The 18424-nt window shown below is 47.1% G+C and overlaps 1 protein-coding gene across 5 annotated transcripts in view; it reads right to left on the bottom strand.

Annotated features, from left to right (window-relative positions):
- Pka-C3 (Protein kinase, cAMP-dependent, catalytic subunit 3) overlaps positions 1-18424 on the bottom strand; it is a 141387-nt gene that overhangs the window by 108228 nt on the left and 14735 nt on the right. The window contains exon 1 of one of the 5 annotated variants that reach the window (XM_065452200.2): positions 15847-15972. The exons of the other annotated variants lie outside the window; for them this stretch is intronic. The gene's annotated coding sequence lies outside the window, so the exon portion shown is untranslated. Of the gene's footprint in view, positions 1-15846; positions 15973-18424 lie in introns of those variants that run through there. 5 annotated transcript variants of the gene reach the window in all.

Raw genomic sequence — 18424 nt, 5'->3', positions numbered from 1 at the left:
TGACGGTAGGGCTCGCGCATATATTGTTAGTAACATAGAGGTGAGGCTTTATTTAACGTTAAATTTAAGCTAAGACGTTTGGTAGTTCCAAATCCAAAGCTATTTGGCTTGTTCATTTTCGTTTGCGCGGCACCAGTACTTACTTCTGTGCACTGAACCGCTGCTACTATTCTCTATCTTTATCTCCTACTTCGGCTTTCATCCTTTGCATAATTTCTCCTGTAAACACTTTCTGATTCATCTCCGCCGCGATTCTTTTCTGAGTGATTCACACACAACCAAGAGCCGCAACCGCCTACATGAGTGTAAAAAAGTTGCAGACCTTAGATTTCATTTTTGTAATTATCTATGCAGCGCTTCTAAGCAGTACTCGGTAGATAGCATCACCGCCACAATAGGGCTGAGGCGCTTTATTTTAGGTCTAATGCTGCTAATTTTTCGTTTATGAATCTCTAAACCAGATATTGGTATTTTTGGCAAAAAATGAAAACACCAGTGTACGTTGACGAGCATATATTTTTGTTGAACCGATCGAGTCGCACTGAATTGATGTCAGTTTACACTGAATTGGGATGGATTAAAATAAATCTGAAATGACTTAGGAAGACGGAACAAGTGGAGCTGTACAAACAACATGGTGATATACACAGACACATAATTACAAGAAAACAGAAAACACATTGCTAATCACAAACAAAAACTGCCATATCTACTCTTTCCGATTTGCAGCAGCTCAATCAGTTACACCAGAAAATACATGGTGCTTTTCACTTCAGGTTTCTGCCTGCAACGGTTTGGTATGGATACGACCGGAACAGTTCTCCCGATGCGTTCAACCAGAGCGTATAAATGCGAAGTCGAATGGAAACAAAGCGGCTTAGCAGCTTTTCAGTCGTCTCTGGATGTCTGAAACAAGAAATGTGTTGCACACCGAGATGTTTACTTGTGGCTGCTTTCAGACGGCTGACATCTTCCTTCTCACAAACGTGCTTGAAGACCCTTTCGCATTGAAACACAACGTTAAGAACCTCCCGTAGGTTGTATATAGAAAGTTATTATCACCTTTAACGTACCCCTTCAACTGAGTAAGTCTGTGCTCCTTGCTTGTCAGTCAGCAACATTTCAGTGCCGTCTCCACAAAGCTCCACAGCCGAAATTGTTGGCTTTAACAAGAACCCAGTCAAGTACACTAGGATGTCTCCCTCTATTGAGGGAACTCGTCAAGGTCTACATTTTTCTCGGTGCCGTCTTCGTTGCCTTCTGGTTCACCTGTGCTTTTGACTTGCTGTATTTATCCGGATAAGAAGTCTACCAAATAAGCACTGATCGTCCATGTTGTAGACAGACGTCTTTGGTAACTTCAAGAATTGGCTGAAATAAACTATTTTATGGACACTCTTTGAATCACATGAGCTCGGAACTGGTTTCCTGCTCCTAATGAAGTAGAAAAGGTTCTCTACACACTCCTGTACAAGCCTGCCAGTGAGTACAAACTTGCTGCCACATTCGTCTAGTAGTAAAACAAGGAGCTACATAACAACGTCCGTAGATATGAGGACCCCTGACTGTTACGAGGGAAGCGAAACATCCGTTGGCCTTACGCATTTGAAGTAGCACACTGTGGCACACAGCATCCTGTCATAGATTTCATTCAACAACTGATGTAATATTTTAAATGAAAAACCAACGCAATTACAGCACCGTCCCCGTGCTAGGCACTGCACCTCTCACAACGCAACGCCAGACACTTTCGAACCAACATGACTCCCCGCTAAGATACGGTGGCACGGCCGAGGTCAAGAGGTGTCTCCACCCTGAAAGCGACGGCGTTGGCATCGAGGCACCCTAGTTTCTACTAGTTTCTACGCGCTTGGGACGCACTCACGCGGCCAACAAAAGAAACGCCCATTTAGCAAAGTGCCCCGCAGCGGACCGAGGAGGTTTGCTTATACTCCTCACTTCATGAGCCCACATACATTGTGAACCCATTTTAACAATCTGTTTGCAAGTATCGTAGTGCTGAAACATCCTTGTAGAAATATTTTATAGTGAAAGGAAAGGCCGTCCCAGAAGTGGGCATTAAGTTTTAATGTGCCGCACTCAGAAATATAAATAAATAAATAAATAAATAAATAAATAAATAGACGGAACAACTGGTGTAGGTGTGCCCTATCAACTTGCAACGCCTTTTCCACGCGCAAATTGTAAATGGGATCACTTCGTTGATCTTTCTTTCTTTCTTTCTTTCTTTCTTTCTTTCTTTCTTTCTTTCTTTCTTTCTTTCTTTCTTTCTTTCTTTCTTCCTTTCTTTCTTCATGTGAATACCGTATTATATATTTTTGTTTTAGAGTAAACAAGGTATGACAACGCCCTGAATGCAAGAACACTTTGAGGATTTTCGCTATATGAAAAAAAAAAACGGGAGTGTCATTTCTTAAACACCACGCGAAAGCAATAATAAATAAGAATATAATTCGAAATACAAAGGAAAAAAAGATAATTTTTCGAAAATTTTGTTCCGGGCGAGTGAACTATCAACAAAGGCAGCAGAGCTTATTTCTGTGCCCCGAGACATGTTTACTCGCGCGCCTCCTGTCGACAGCAGTATGCATATAATGCCTCACTGCATAACGCGATAGCGAGCGAGTAACTTAAGCCCCGCCAAGGCGACCCGCGGCGTTCTTGAAGCGAGCGAAGGACCGTCGAAAAATGAATATAGAAACAAATAAGGCGATGTCGACGCGCAGCGGGAGCAACAACCACGTAAGCCAGAGTCAAAAACCTTCGACGCGGACATCTTGTTATTTCTTCCTTCAGGATCACAGTGTCGCCCCTCTTTTGCCCTTTCTATTGTACGGCGACCGCATAGTGAGGTCGTGGTGCTGGCTACGTTAATCCCTGCAAGGTGCGTGTCACAAAACAGCGATGTTTCTCGGTGTCGCTTGTACTCGACGACGGCTCTTTTCGCTCGCTTCCATCCCTACGCTCCGCGACGGGAGTTATATTTTTCTTGTTACATTTAGTACCGGGCAGTGATACGGCACCCGAGGTGGCTTCCATTGATGGCGGATGAATGGAGGCGTAGTAGCGTGTTGAATCAGCATTGTCAGTGACCATAGCTAGTTGCCCGTGAAGGGCTAAAGAGCTCTTAACAACTCTAGTTGGTCGTCGAAGCGTTTGTGCACCTGTTTCGCGTTTACAATGTTGCTAAACAATGCCATTGAGGCGTTTCGCGAAAGTTATAAATGCACCGTATATGACATTTGCGTAGAAAAAATGAAAACAAGCGAAAGTAAAACAGGAGAGCGAAACATCGAGAGCAGTAACCGCAGCTGACGACCGCACCTTGTTCAGCGCCTATGTGGAAATGTAGGAATGCCAAACAGACGAGCGCCCGGTTTGCTACCCTAACTGGGAGTAAGGGAAAGGGACATAGATCCGGCGCACATGGCTGCACGAATAATGCATGAAGTGAGCGTATACGCAGATGCAGACATACATGAACACGCTAGCCCTGCAGAGCCGTGAGTTACCCGTTGCAGGCGTCCAGAAATAGGCTAATGCGAAGAACAGCTAGTTCACTCACAAAAAATCGTGTTGAAAAACAAACCCTAGGACACATTAACGGAAGGAGAAAACTAGGAATTAGGGCCGTTTTATGACGATTCATTATGCCTGTTTCGTTTCTTTTTTTTTTCGTTTATTTCTTGCCCTGTGTCTGCTCACTTGCAGTCATCACCATTATGATAGAGAAAAGGGGCTAAGGGTGAATGCCGGTCCTAAAGCGTTGAACCTATAGAAAAATTAGACACCCGTGGTTATAAAGTGCATTTGAGTACACGGTGCAATCAATAATGCAGACTGCACCAGCTGCCTGCCACATTTCCAACTATATTCAAATAGATCAGTCATTTACGCGTATGGAGGCTTATGCAGTTCGAAAGCCGCAGGAGAAAAACAAAAGATAATGTAACTGTTGCAGTACGAGATATGGTGTGCGAGAGAGAGACGCGGACAGGCATTCGGGACAAACAAAGTAATGTCGGAGATTCCAAATCAAACACGAAATGAAGAACTTACGGGAAGAACCACAAATGGTGTCTCGAAGAGTTGGGCATGCTTCCCGTTGCTAGGACCACAAAGGGGACTTCTTCCAGTAAATGCTTCATTTCGTGTTCCATTTGGAATCTCCGGCATTACCTCGTTTGTCCCGAATGCCTGTCCGCGCCTCTCTCTCGCACATCATATCTCGTACTGCAAACAGTTGTCTCGCGAGGCCTTTATCCTGCCAGCCGTCGCACTTTTCCCATGGCGAAGTTGGTTTTAGCGTTACTATCCGGAGAGTCAAACAAGCTCCATGCACGAAGCTGGCTAAGCTGTACATTTTAGCTTCTTTTCCTTGAAGACTTATTCATATTTTGTTTACTTACTGCAACACCTATTGTTGCTGTCTCAACAATGGTGACAATCATTGTGCGTCCCACTGGTGGTTTTCAACACTTTCTAAAGGTGCTTAGTATATATATATATATATATATATATATATATATATATATATATATATATATATATATATATATATATATATATATATATATATATATATATATATATGCGAAATGGTATCCAAATCCAAGATGCGCTGTCTTGCCTGTATACGGTGTACGTGCCTGCCGCTTGTTGCTCGTGTGGACAGCTCTGTGCCTCCACGTGTGAGCCGAACTGAGCCCTTATTATAAAAGCTCCCGCCCTCGTAAAGCCGTTAATTCCCAAATTCCACCTGCAATAACAGTGCGAGAACATCGTTCGCATGGTACAAAGCCCGGTTCTACTTTGCCGCTCCTGACGGATTAGCCGGTCTCTCATCTACGTTCGTGGGAAAGCGCCGCTACATTAAACCTCTCCCCACTCCCACTCTACATACGGCCTTTATTATTATTATTTCTTTTTCACCAAGCGCGGCTGTGGAATTGAGCAGCAAAGGGCGCAGAGCCCGAACCAGCCAGCTGCAGTTTGCTAAACACAACGGCCAGACCGTGCTCGGCTCAGTGGTGCCGACAAGTTAAGCCGACACGACCGCCGAAGGACGGCGAAAAAGGATTAAGCGTCTTCCGCCTGGACTTGGCTCGCAGAAGCGAATCGTCTCACAGCTTGAATACGTGATGGCCGTCACAGTGGGCCGACGCGGAGACGCAAAGTATAGCTGGGCCCGGCTGAATGAATGTACGTCAGGTCTTGGCGGTGTTTTAGAGAGGGAAGTCGAGTGCTTAGTATAAATGGAGAAGTTTGTTCGACAAGGAGCCGGCAGGTCCAAAACTTTGAATGAATCTTAAGAGTAAAGAAGAAGCAAAGAAACCGAATTAAAAGCAAGGAGAAAACAAACATACACTTCAATAAACTGACGGCACCTTGTGTGTGTCGTGTTTGATGCATTCTGTATAGACGGTACACTTAGTAGTACATGCGCGCGCCCTTATGTTGTGATGGAATATAATATAAGAACGTAGGCCACCTCATACAAGCAACTGACCCTTGCGTGCACACCTTCGCAATAATGGAAGCGCCAACATGTCGTACCCCCTGTGTGCTGCAGTTCCCGTGGCGCTCCTGACGCTCCGGGCATCTGGATGGTGAGTATACGAGAGTTCTTTTCATCCTCGAGGGCGTTAGAGCTTACGATATACCGCAGGAATTCCACGAAAAAAAGCTTGTAGTCAGCATTGTTGGTACAAGCAACGTAGTCCGTATACGTTTGGCAAAGAATGTGCATATTGCGTTCCCTTTGTGTGCTACATGTTACATAAACATCGTACGCATGCACCGCACCGATTAGTCTAAATCCCCGGCATAACATAGACCACGCACTGTTGAAGCGAAATATAATCGGTGAACTAGCTGAAATGTTGAGCCAAAATAAAGTTGGTTCCTTGTCGCAGTAATGTCTGTTGGGCTTCAATGAGTGCGATCACTGCGAATAACCAGTGCATCGCGTATGTGCTACGGTGTAGTTTGTGCTGCAGTTTGAGCGACGTCTATCAGTCCATCGGCGCTAAACAAACTATACTTTATTTGATGCAGGCATTCCGCCTGTATCGGTGGCAGGGAGCTGCGACCAAAGCCCCACTATATTCGTTCAGTCCCTTCTAATCTTCCTACGAGCTTTGGAGAGGAGCACCGACCAGCTCCATCGTCGAATATCGGCGCCTGCTGGTGTTGAAGGCCGTAGAAGCAGGAAGTGCTCAAGGAGTCCTAGACTGAAGGCTTCTCCTCATTGCTTTGTCGCGATAAAAATGTTTATTTTCTCTCTCTCTCTCTCTCTCTCTCTCACCTAACCATCGCCATCATCATTTGGCGCTGTTCCATATACTTGTATGAGGTGCAGGCATTCGCCTGCAGATAGATACGTCGTGTAGCACTTGTGCCGTTTCAAATATCTTCACTGACAGAAATGGAAGCCGCCAGCCGTTGCCTTCATTCTGCACGGATCAGAGTCTCGGGCCCGTGACTACGTCGGCTGCGCGTAATTCGGGGGATTACAGCATTTCTGCAATGAGAACAGGCTTAAAGTTTGCGTTATGTAATGGTGCATCATTTATTAATGGCACTGACATCTGCATAAGAGACCTGAAACGCTTCAGTTCTTTCTGGCAAAAGCACAAAGGTCGCAAAGGAAAGAACCACATCCGCGGTGCTTGCATGCTTCTCTTCTTCTTCTGCTGTTTCTTTCTCCCTTCATTAATGTTTTTCTTTTTTGCAGCGTGCCTCTTTCCTTGTCCCTTGTTGTGTCGTTGCCAAAAATGTGAAGCCCAGCTTACGCAACTTGCAGACGTCCGGCACGACAGGCTTAAAAACGCAAGGCCCGGAACGTGGATTTTGGCGCTGTGCTTCGTCCATGTATCAGCTTCTTCAGCCACGTGCCACTGCGGTGGCGTCGTTAGAGAGAGAGAGAGAAGCATAGGGGGAGATAGCGGATGACATTTATAAACAGTAGAAATACCAGCTGATCCACAGGGCAGACTTGCTACGCCACTCGAAGGGTGAAAGGTCAGCCGAGGTCCACGCGGAGCAAAGTCATTCAAGCGGGTGCAAGTGCACAGCCGCAAAGCAGGAATGACTTCTCATAATTGCTTATTGTTTTTTTTTCCGAATAGCTTTTCATCACTGACCAGCTTATCGGTGAATGTCGCCATTAGCCACAGCCCGTTATTACGGTGTCAATTTTACGTAAAGACGGGCTGACGAAGTCATAGAATCTTAGTGAAGCCTTCAACATAGCTTTCAATCCCAAAATAACTCGGAAGTACGTTAGTGGCGCGCACCTCGCAGCAAGCTACGGTCAGCATTAGCAATTAGACTAAGGGATCAATTAACACACCTACACAAGCATAGGCTTTGTGTCAAGCGTCCTGCCTATATAACGGGCGTTCAAAATTGAGCTCTATGGTTTTCTTAAAATTAGGCACTGGGTGTCACGCGAGGACCACCTGTGCAAATAAGTTATGTGGCCAGGGGGACACAAAGTGAGATGATAATTATCGCTGTCAGCAGTCCAATTAACTAAAATTGAACAATTAACTTTTTGCTGACTGCCCCGTTGACAGACTAAACGCCGCATGCAACAGCCGCGTCACATCAGGGAGGAGCTTTGCGCCGATTCTAACTCTCTTGCATGCGTAATGATGCCAGCGACAATTAAAATTTGGAGTCGGATATCTCCGAGCACAGACACGCTAGAAGAATTCTTCCAAATGATAATGTGTAGAAACACGGATGCCTCAAGTTTCAAATACAAGCATGCCCACTTACAGCAGCCAACAACAACAAAATAATAGTAATTTTCTCTCTGTGTCTTGGTGTAAAGCGGCGTCCATTTCTGTGGCAGCACTCCTGATGCGGAGGCCTGCACCGCGCGCAGCGCAACTTTCTCGGATTTGTGTGCTGGCCCAACAACGCCTCCTCGGACTCCGCGAGCAACGCCTTTCAAAGCGTGTCACCGACCGGCATCGCGCCCTCGTATACAAGCACGGCCCAGCTGCGCGTTGTTTGCCGCCGCTCCCCATACAAAGTTCAGCGCAATCGTTCGCACAGTCGTTCGCAATGCGTTTCTCGACCGTAGCCGTCACGGTATGTGTCACGGAACTCGGCTTCAATGGTACTCGCACGAGGTCTGTCGTTGTTGCTTCTCTGTCGCTGTTTTTTTCTTCTTCTTTTATTGCCCTACTCGCACAACGCGTGTATAACGGGTGGCGCGTTACGCCTAATCCTTCCATCTGCTCCGTCTTCCATCTGTAACTTGACTTTCGTCATCGAAATCACTCATTCAATTCGTTCATCACAACGACCTACAAAATGTGGACCCACAAACGTGGAACGAGCGGGACGAACATTTTCGATGTACGATGCGAAAGATAAAGGTCAGCGCAGCCTGGTCATTTGTCCTGGTGCATTTGTTAACATTTGTCTCAGTGGCTCGAAACAGTTTTCCCCCTTTTCACTTCGCTCACTGCAGTGTGCAAAGGAGCAAAACAATTTGACTACAATTTCCTGCGCACGAATTACCCTTACTGTTCCCTTTCCCCATCTCGCGTCGTAATCGAGAACAATAGCGCTCAGTAAAGATGCCCAGCGCACACCAACAGCACTTGCGAATCGAAAATCCTTCGTCCCATTGACGCAACTTTTGAGCAGACCTCGTGCAATTCACGCGCACGCGAGATCTTCCTGATCGACCAAAACCTCGGTGGTTTAGGTAGCGCTCGAAATGTGGCAGCACTCTAATTGGAGCAAATGCGATTAGCTGATAAATCGAAAAAGAAAGAGAGAGAGAGAGAGAGAAGAAAGGCATACAGGCCAACGAGACATATTTCCGGTTTGCTATGGCCCAAAGAGGACGAAAGGAGGGAAGAGATGATTAAAATTGAACACCGCAATATTTTCACACTTCCGGCAAACTAGACAGCATGCTCGACAGGTTCGAAGCAGTAATAATTAAGGCTATTTGTGGTTAAGAGCTAGAATGAAGAAAGAAAAGTGGAATTTTGAAAAGCGAATTTCTGTGCAGTGTTATATTACTCTTCAGAGCCAGACCTCACAAAATTTATAGGCCGTGCCAAGCCAGTGCCGACCCGCCTACGAACGCTGCAATTGCCGTTCTTTGCTCAGGATACCCTGCACATGATTGATTGATTGATTGATTGATTGATTGATTGATTGATTGATTGATTGATTGATTGATTGACATTGGACATGCTGGTAATAAGTATGTCGCTGGCCTCTACACAACAGCAACTGAAATTTTTGATGCGCAAAGAGCGAGTATAGTGAATTTGAAGCACTTAGCCATTCGGAAAAGGGAGAGAGCTAATCCATCCTAAACAATCAGCGAAAGAAACCAGGGAACACGGGTTTGTCTTGAAGTTCTTGTTTTGCTTGTTTATCATCATCAGCAGCAGCATAATTATCACCATTATTATTATTATTATTATTATTATTATTATTATTATTATTATTATTATTATTATTATTATTATTATTATTATTATTATTATTATTATTTACTTTGACCAACGGATTTGACTTTTTCTGTCTTTCTCATAGTAGATCATTCCGGCTTTTCGCAAGCACTTCAAAACTTCACAGCCATCACGCCCGGAGATGGTATAAACGCGCGTGAAATAAACGTAACGCTATTGCTTTAACGATAGTCGTAGCGCTAACCGGCCAGTCTACACTGACCAGATCCAAGAGAACAATATGGCAGTACAGAAAGCACCCTGTCGACTGGCTGCCGTTCGAAGAATCCAAAGCATGCCCGACACTGCTGTATCATCGGCTGGAATTCTCCGATTCGTTCTCTCCGTCTGCAGTCCGTGCGCCTTTCTCTTCCTCCGCGATAGCAGGAGAGGATGCCATCACGCTGAGGACGTCGCGCCGTCACTGACAGGAGCAACAAATAAACCTTACAAAAAAATATGGTTGAAAGAAGAGGAGGGGGGTGGAGTGGGGAGCACGGGCGGCGTGGAAGGAGAAGGCCTATAGCATAAGATAGAGACAGCACGACAATCCGATTCGGGTCGGCAACTGTGCCATGGTCGGCGTGCCACGTCCGTCGCTCATCGTCAATTGTGGCCGCGGAACCCGCAGTAACGGGATTCCCGCACGCCGCCAGAGGCGAGGTCGTCCGTCACCGCAGCGCCCGCATCTGAAACGTGCGAAGGTGCGTCGTCCAGCACGTGCGTCCGTGGTCCGCGAAACAGGCGCCGTGAACGCTGAATCAGCTGCCGCTTGTGCACAAAAAGTGATCAGAACGGCCGTGGAAAGAGCACTAACGGCAGATGACATGTAGCTAATGCTAATGTGGTAATTACAGGGGGGACTTACGAGGGCGGTGGGGCGAATTGTTTGCTGCGGACACCGTGACTCTCACGCTCTAAGCGTGTAGCTTATGAAGAGTGCTGCTGGCGAACACCGGTCTTTTGAAGAGTCTGACATCTGCGTTTCCTTGCATTCGGGCACATAAGTTAACACACACGCACGCACGCACGCACGCAAACACACACACACACACACACACACACACACACACACACACACACACACACACACACACACATACACGCACACACACACACACACAAACACACACACACACACACACAAACACAAACGCGCGCGCGCGCGCGCGCCCCGTCAGTCGTGCCTATAGCGTACCGCCTGTGTCATGCAAGATGCGATGGAAAACATACCAATACACTCTGAGGCAACGCGATATGTGTAAATAATATGAAGAGTCAAGATACTCACTGTAGCTCAACCTTCTTTAGTTAGCAAACACCACCCCCCACGCCGTCGTACGTGTATACACTCGAAGCGCCAACGCAAGGAAGACAATACCCGCAATCGTTGTCCCAATCTCTCACCGGACCGGTTTCCGTTTGTGTGGCATCGACAGGCAGGCGCCTTTCAGCCCTCCCCTACTCCATGAGCCACCACTATTGTATCGGTTACCGTACAAGGACCTTCCATGCTTTTGCGGCAGAAAAGTCTCGCACACTCATATGCGCACAGCAGCAACAGCTGTTTGGCCGCGTGGCCTAACCCGCCGACTATATCGACGGAGCTAGCATGCTGTATTATCTCGGGCGCTCGGAAAATCACATAACGCGTTCTGCCACTTCCGAGGAGACTGGTTTCAACGTAGCCACGCGCGACCAACAGGCTGGCACAATGCAAACGTGCCTGTCTTTGTCTTCTGTAGAATAATACGACCACAGGCTCATTTTGAACTAAATGTTCAATCTGTCCGCGATACTCGTGACACGTTATGCACTGGAGCACTAGCTCTGCAGTTTAATTTTTTTTCTTTCTATAACTAGCCTATATCGTACACAACACAGCTATATTCAACTTATCGCGTCGCTCAGGAAATAACATAAACCAAGAGCGGCAGGTTAGCCTCAATTTGTCCCTTTGTATCCCCATGCCTTTCGTCCCATCTCTTTCAACTGCGGTCTTAAAAACAGCACCTTACGGCGACCTATTTGCATTGCACGCAGCAGCGTCGAGGCTTCAGAGCAGTGAAACAAACAGCACTTGAAGGTATTGTTAGCTATCCCTTTCTTTTCTCCTCCAAACTACGCTCTGGACTGTAAATGTGCAGGGATGTCAAGTTGTGTGCCACGGCAATCTGGCTTCTATGTATCCATGGTCCAATGAGTCCAGCTACTTCTCACTTTATTTGGATTCATATTCCTTTTGTGTCGTTTGCGGCACAGTGCGCAGAAGGTTACGCTGAGTAAGCAATAGACGTTTCCTTACAACTTGTGTAGGAGACCATAAGCAAACAATGGAAAGAGAATTGACAGAACGAAGTAAACCTTTGCTGTCAGTGTGAGGCAATGAAAGAAAGGTTAAGGTATAATATAAGCAGGAGTACTATCGGTGCGCAAAAATTCTCGCGATTCGAGATAAGCGGGAAATCTTAAACCGGACGCAAAGTGCAGGAAAGCAACCTGGAATCGAATACTGAAGTCAGGTTCATAACTCCGAAATATACAGCAATTCGTGCGAAGCGAGAGCTACGTTCTCGCGCCAGGGGTGGGCGCGAGAATTCAACGCAAATTCGGCGATAACCTAACGTTTAGCGCCTATAGTACACGCGTGTGCCATCAATGCATAGCATTTACAACCCACAGCACGTGATACCGCGGTGGCATAATGGGCGCGTGGAGGGCTTCTGCAGGGTCGCCGGTCCTGTTCCGTGAGCACTATAGAGCCCGACGACAAGTAACTCCCAAGCTTTTACAAGCCATGCGTGTTGTTTTAAGTCTTAACATCTGAGGCCCCGAAAAAAGAAAGAATAAACAATTGCAAGTACGTTTTTTTTTGCATTATCGTAACATTCCGACCCTAAAACCCCAGCTTGGTTATTCAAGACTGGGCTTCGCGCTTCCCCACTTTGTGTTTTCTGTGGTGACATTGGCGACATCGAACATTTCATTTGGCTATGCCCTCAATTTGACACAGAAAGAAAAGTGATGGTCGACAACCTACAAAAAAGCGGTTTCCCGCACAGGACCTACGAAGACGTTGTTTTCCCCAGAGGGCCCGCGGCATTCAGGAAGAGAGCGCAACGACTGCTGATAGCCTTCCTGCGAGACACGGGGCTCATCGACACCTGCTGACACACCACTGATCTCAACTCGAAGGAGGATCAGGCGGAACAATTGCCGGCTATGTATGCCAGGCTAACCCCGCCTGCTTCAACATCACCACCACCACCACCACCAGCATCTCGTGCTTCACAACTGTTGTAAGTCAGCTGGCATTCTTTTTACTTCATCTCTCAGTGCACATACGCTCTACTTATAAACGCTAACGACAGCGTTATACGCAGGAGTGAGAACAACGTCAACACTTCGTAGGTCTCGCCTTTCGAAAAAGAAACGCATTAAAAACCGATAATCTTCGCCGGCCCTGTCTCTCCTCTCTTCACGGTGACAGAAGGTCGGACTGTTGGTTTAATGACGGCATGTAACATTGGCGTCTGGCTCGAAATAAAGCTCTTAATTGTGCCGTCGATATAGGCCAAGGCTATCTCGAAGCCGGAGCACAATGCGCCGAAACTCTTGAATGCGCACTCTTTATGCGCGATTAAAAGGGGCGAAAGCAATAGCCTTGAGCGGACTTGACGAGAAGCTATCCGCCTCCAGATACAGGTAATCAACACCTCGCAATGTCGTAACGGCGGTTCTTATTTCACAGATCAAATACAGGCATACCTATAGGGCGGTCTGTTCGCGTTCATTCCCTCAAGGACAGAGGTTTGGTCGCGCTAATGTGCTAAGCTCTTCTACGTTGCATATTCGGTTAACTATCATTGCCGGCGCATCATCTTAGGTCCGACTGAAGATGTTAACAACGCAGCCATTTGATGATGACGTTGCTGTTGCTGATGATACGAAGATCGTGTTTGAAACGGAGTGGTAGCACATACCACCGCGATGGTAGATATTATTGTTTTTGTGTAAATTAATCTGCAAGTATGTTCATGCTTTAATTAAGATTGTAGAAAATAAGTTCTCATCATATCCTGCTTCCAGTGCCTTTGCGTCACCAATATTTCGACCACCTTCTACGTTTCTACTTTTCTACTGTTGTCATTAATTAAGGCCAGCTTGACCACATTCATATTTATCGCTGGATGGGTACTGTGAAATTTTCACAGGCCTTTCTTGATGACTTCTGCACAATTTACACACTTTACTTCGACGTTCGACGTTAACGGAATACTGCGGCAGGTTGTTTACAAGACTGATGCATGTGTTAAGAATTGGTAGCGACCGTCGCGCGTTTCTAGCTGCAACCATGGTTGGGGGCCCGGCGACGCACGAAGAGGGAGCCGGCGAACGGACGAGGGGGCGCCCCGCTGGGCTGGTGTCCCGACCGGCGCCTCGACCCGCAACCTGATCCGTGCCCCGCGTTTTCGGCGGACCGCCTGCTGGGCGCAAATGGCCGGCGCTTCCGAGAAGGACGAAGGCGTCAGTGCGGCCAACGGACAACTTAGATTTTGTATTTTCTTTTCTCTTCTTTTCTAGTCACTGCGATGTCTTTTGTAAAATAAACGTTCAGTCTTGAAGCGAACCCCGACGAGTGAGAATCGTTCCTTCGAGGCTCCTGCGTGCGCGGCCGCTGTATACGCCGCCGCCCGGAAGCAGTCTCACGCAGCAGTTCAGTTTTGTTGTAGTCGCACTCGCGAAGTGACCTCCACAGAGCGTTGGTCGTAGCCCTTTAATTATTCTACAGCATGATCGATCTGGGCGTATATAAACGCACTTTGAGTCTGCTCATATGAATATTGTTCAGTGGAAAATGCGCGTTTTCTTGAATCACCTAAATATTACATTATTCTGAGTGCAATGAACTCACTGAATTTTGTTATTTTCAGTTACGTCTTCATTTCCAACCACCTTTCCTTGCTTCGCTTGTGCTTGATTGTGAATACATGTTTGGTATTCTTTACATGAATTTCGTTATTTCACCAGTTTGGCTCCTTATTGTGATATTTATGCAAATATGCGGTTCTGACATGCATCGTTGGAATATATATTTCCGAAAGCATCGCTTGGTGGCATAAAAAGTGCGATCACCGCTACGTGCCTCACCGCGCCTGCGAAGCACGCTCAGCTCCTTCTTTCCCATTTTCATCTCCTTTCTCGGCGTACTTTACACCTCCTGCTCATTCCTCCACATAAGTGAAACCAATCGGACCCATGGTTTCGTTAACCTCCATGTCGTTGCTGTGATTTATCCATCCATCCATCCATCCATTCATCCATCCATCCATCCATCCATCCATCCATCCATCCATCCATCCATCCATCCATCCATCCATCCATCCATCCATCCATCCATCCATCCATCCATCCATCCATCCATCCCTCCATCTATCCATCCATCCATCCATCCACCCATCCAACCATCCACCCACTTACCACCCATCCATCCACCCATCCACCCATCCACCCAGCTTATAATAGTGATCTATAATGATCAACAACGGCACGAATCATGAAACAATATCCTTCAAATCAAAAGTGTACGAAGCATGCATACTGCCCGCACTTGTGTTATTACATTAGTATGGAGCCGTAACTTGGAGGACAACAAAGAAATCTGTGAAGGGTCTAAGAACCACAAGGACCATGCAACACACAGCTAAGCAGACACTCGCAGACATAAAGCTATAATAGAAAGGAATAGATGACAGCGTAGACTGGAAAGCAAACGGGAATAGTTGATACTCCAGTTGACATCAAGAAAAATAATAAGATTTGAGGAAGTTACGTAATGTGCAGAACAGAAAAGTGCTGGCATCTTGGAGTAACATATTGGATACAAATCAAAGGGAAATCGTGTCATTGATGGCAGTGGAGGACAAGATGGAGTGATAACCTTATGAAATTTACAAGCATATAAAATACAGTTGGCTGACGAAGTACAAAAGGGAACTGTGGCTCCCTAGAACCTGGGAACATTCAGTCTGCGCTGCAGTGGATCTAAACAGCCTGATTATGGTGAAGATAACAATGATCCCCTCTGGTCGACCTCACTGCACCGACTGTAACTTGTAACAGCTATACTAGAAATGACAATGGGGCTACTTGGCTGAAAAGCATAATTTTAACGGCAGCGTATAAACCACACACGTACAGAGAAGAAGGGCTGTGTTTTCGTGTGGTCCTTCTTCTTGTACGTGTGTGGCTGCGTTGTTGCCGTTGAAATTATGAGTGCCAACTTTGCTCGCCCATTCATGTTGTGACTGAAGTAGAGTAGTCGAAAGCAGACCGCTTCGAAGAACGCCGAATCCGCTCCAAACAAAGCCTGCCCACGTCTCTCCAGGCACGATGCCGTGGATGTCGGAAGGGCCCGGACTTCCTCCCAGGAGAGCGATGGGGTCTCAGCGTGGTGTCACGGTTGGCGGCCAGCGGCGTTCTCTCGATCCCCCGCTGCCACTCTCGGTTCATTTACGCGAGAGGCCACGCACTGCGGCCTCTGCGGCGACCGCGCCGGGTCTAGCCGGGTCACGGACGCAGCGCCCCCACGCAGGCAGTCAAGGCAACGCGCGACTAGTATAAGCAGTGCGGAGGAGAGACGACCGCTCAGGGACACGCGTGCCAGCGACTAGCGCAGAATGGAAGACCGGGCAAAGAGAAACGGGGTGCACGGTTCGGAGGGAGGTGGAAGGGGCGCAAATAATGCCCGAGACGAACCACGTTCGCTGGTAGAGCACGACGCCGGCGAGCACGGTCGTTAAGCCTGTTTGTCGCTGCTCTTGTTTCGTCTACGTAGGATGCGAGAGCAGATGCTCGAGCGTGAAAGACGCGCTTCATGGTCCTTGTCGTACGAAAGAGTACGAAAAGAAAGGTACAGTCGTTATAGAAGCTCCAGAAGCGTTGTAGGTGCGCACAATACGGTCGCGAATACGAGCCTGTCTGAACCAAAGGAAGCAGGACGCTGTGAGATGAACGGATCGATTGACGCACTTCCGGTTGACACTACTTTCATATCTTGCTGTGGTCGAGTATACTGACAGCGTCGGAAGAGGGAATGTCGTAGAATCGCAAAATACGCGTCAATGCAGTTAGCACGATGAGGAGGAGGAGGAGGAGGAGGAGGAGGAGGAGGAGAGAAATATAGAAAAGGTATAGGGATGTCAACCAGACGCGCGTCCGGTTTGCTACCTTAGGCAGGGGAAGGGAATAAGGGATAAAAGATCACACAGAAGCTCCTCTAGGAGTTGTCTAAGTATGCGCAAGTGCCCCTTGCTCATCTTCACGCAGCCCGGTGTCGTTAACAATGTTATGAAACTTCATTCGACAAGTATAAACGATAGCGCTGCGGTGACAAGGACAGCTGCGGACGGCGGCGTGAGGTGGATTGATGACGCGTGCAAACCACTCCAGGTGGCGGTGCCAGGTGCGCCAATGACGTTCCGATCATTATAAGCCATTATCGCTCTTTAGCGCCTTATCCATCCGCGTCGAACCATTATCAGTTGTGAACAATCATACTCCGGTGGCGGCTGTGTATGGCGCAGCCGCGCGAGCCCTATCTTGAAAACGATCTGCGATGGGGGCAGATTCAGATTCAGATTTATTGGTTCCAAAAACGTAAGTAATTACATGACAAATATACAGACGAGGGTCCCAAAGTGAAAGAACTGTAGTGGGACCCTCGGTTAATAATAACAACATTGATGGTGACATCATTGATGGTGAGCGTATTATAAACAACATCTACAGATCAAATACATCATTAGACATGTCATTTACAATCAAACACGAAAAAGCAGGTTATAAAAGAAAGTCGGAAAAAAGCATGGGTGAAATACAAGAAATGACATGTGAGATAAAAGTCAAAGGTACACCGCCAGATCGTAGTTAAGTTATCGCAGGAAATTATGCTTAAGGTGATTTTTAAAAATTGCAAGAGAAGTACAGGATTTTATGATTGATGGTAATTCATTCCAAAGAGAAATTGCAGCGAAGGAAGATGTCTTTTGTCGTAGTTGGTATGAACCATGGGTAATAAGAAATTGTTGTTTGTCAGAGTGCGCCGAATGCTGATAGCTTCGTGTGCGCTGTGTTCTCGCCGCTTACTTTGCGCTGAAGCGACACGGGCCCTATTTTGAAGTCTATCTGCGATGGAAACACAGTGCGCCGAGCGCTGATGGCTTCGTGTGCGCTGCGTTCTCGCCACTTAGATCGCGTTGAAGCGAGAGGCAGCACGAACGTCCATTCACTCGCTGCTGCGGGCCCTATCTTGAAAGCCTTAGGCGACGGACGGACGGACGGACGGACGGGTTTCCTCGTTAGGCAGGCGGAGATATGTTTACGAAAAAGGAAAAATGGGAGGGAAGCATTAGCAGCGCGAACACGTGGAGCTGCCCATCCAGCCTACAATCGATCACTGAGGTCAGTAGACTTCTTCATTATATGCCCGCGTTGCTTTGTATGTCTGTGACGCATGGGGCCATGGTCCAAGAGGCTTTGTATTGAAAAATGGCTCGTTGCGTTGAATGCAATGCGACATAATTATGAGGAAAACGCGGGACCTAAAAAACAGAAGATACACTATAACGCATGAACGTTGAGCATTTATCGCATGTCCCATTATGCGATGTCTCGCCTCGTCCACCCTTGGACCCCCGTTAAAAGAAAATCCAACCCGTAAATAATAAGTGCGTGCAATGCGAAATCATCAGATCCAAAAAGAAAAAAAAAGCCCCTCCATCAGACGCTCTGCGTAGAGCCGGGAGCTTCTTGCATATTAATGAGTCGGCAGTCACTGATGACTCTGCCTCTAGTTCCCAAACACCAAGTTCTGTACGTGACCATCGTTATTATTTTCGTTTTTATTTAGG

Source organism: Dermacentor albipictus, chromosome 1, assembly GCF_038994185.2.
Source record: "Dermacentor albipictus isolate Rhodes 1998 colony chromosome 1, USDA_Dalb.pri_finalv2, whole genome shotgun sequence".
NCBI classification, from domain to species: Eukaryota; Metazoa; Arthropoda; class Arachnida; order Ixodida; family Ixodidae; genus Dermacentor; species Dermacentor albipictus.
Note: the sequence above shows the minus strand (reverse complement) of the source record. Positions and strands in the feature narration are given on the sequence as shown.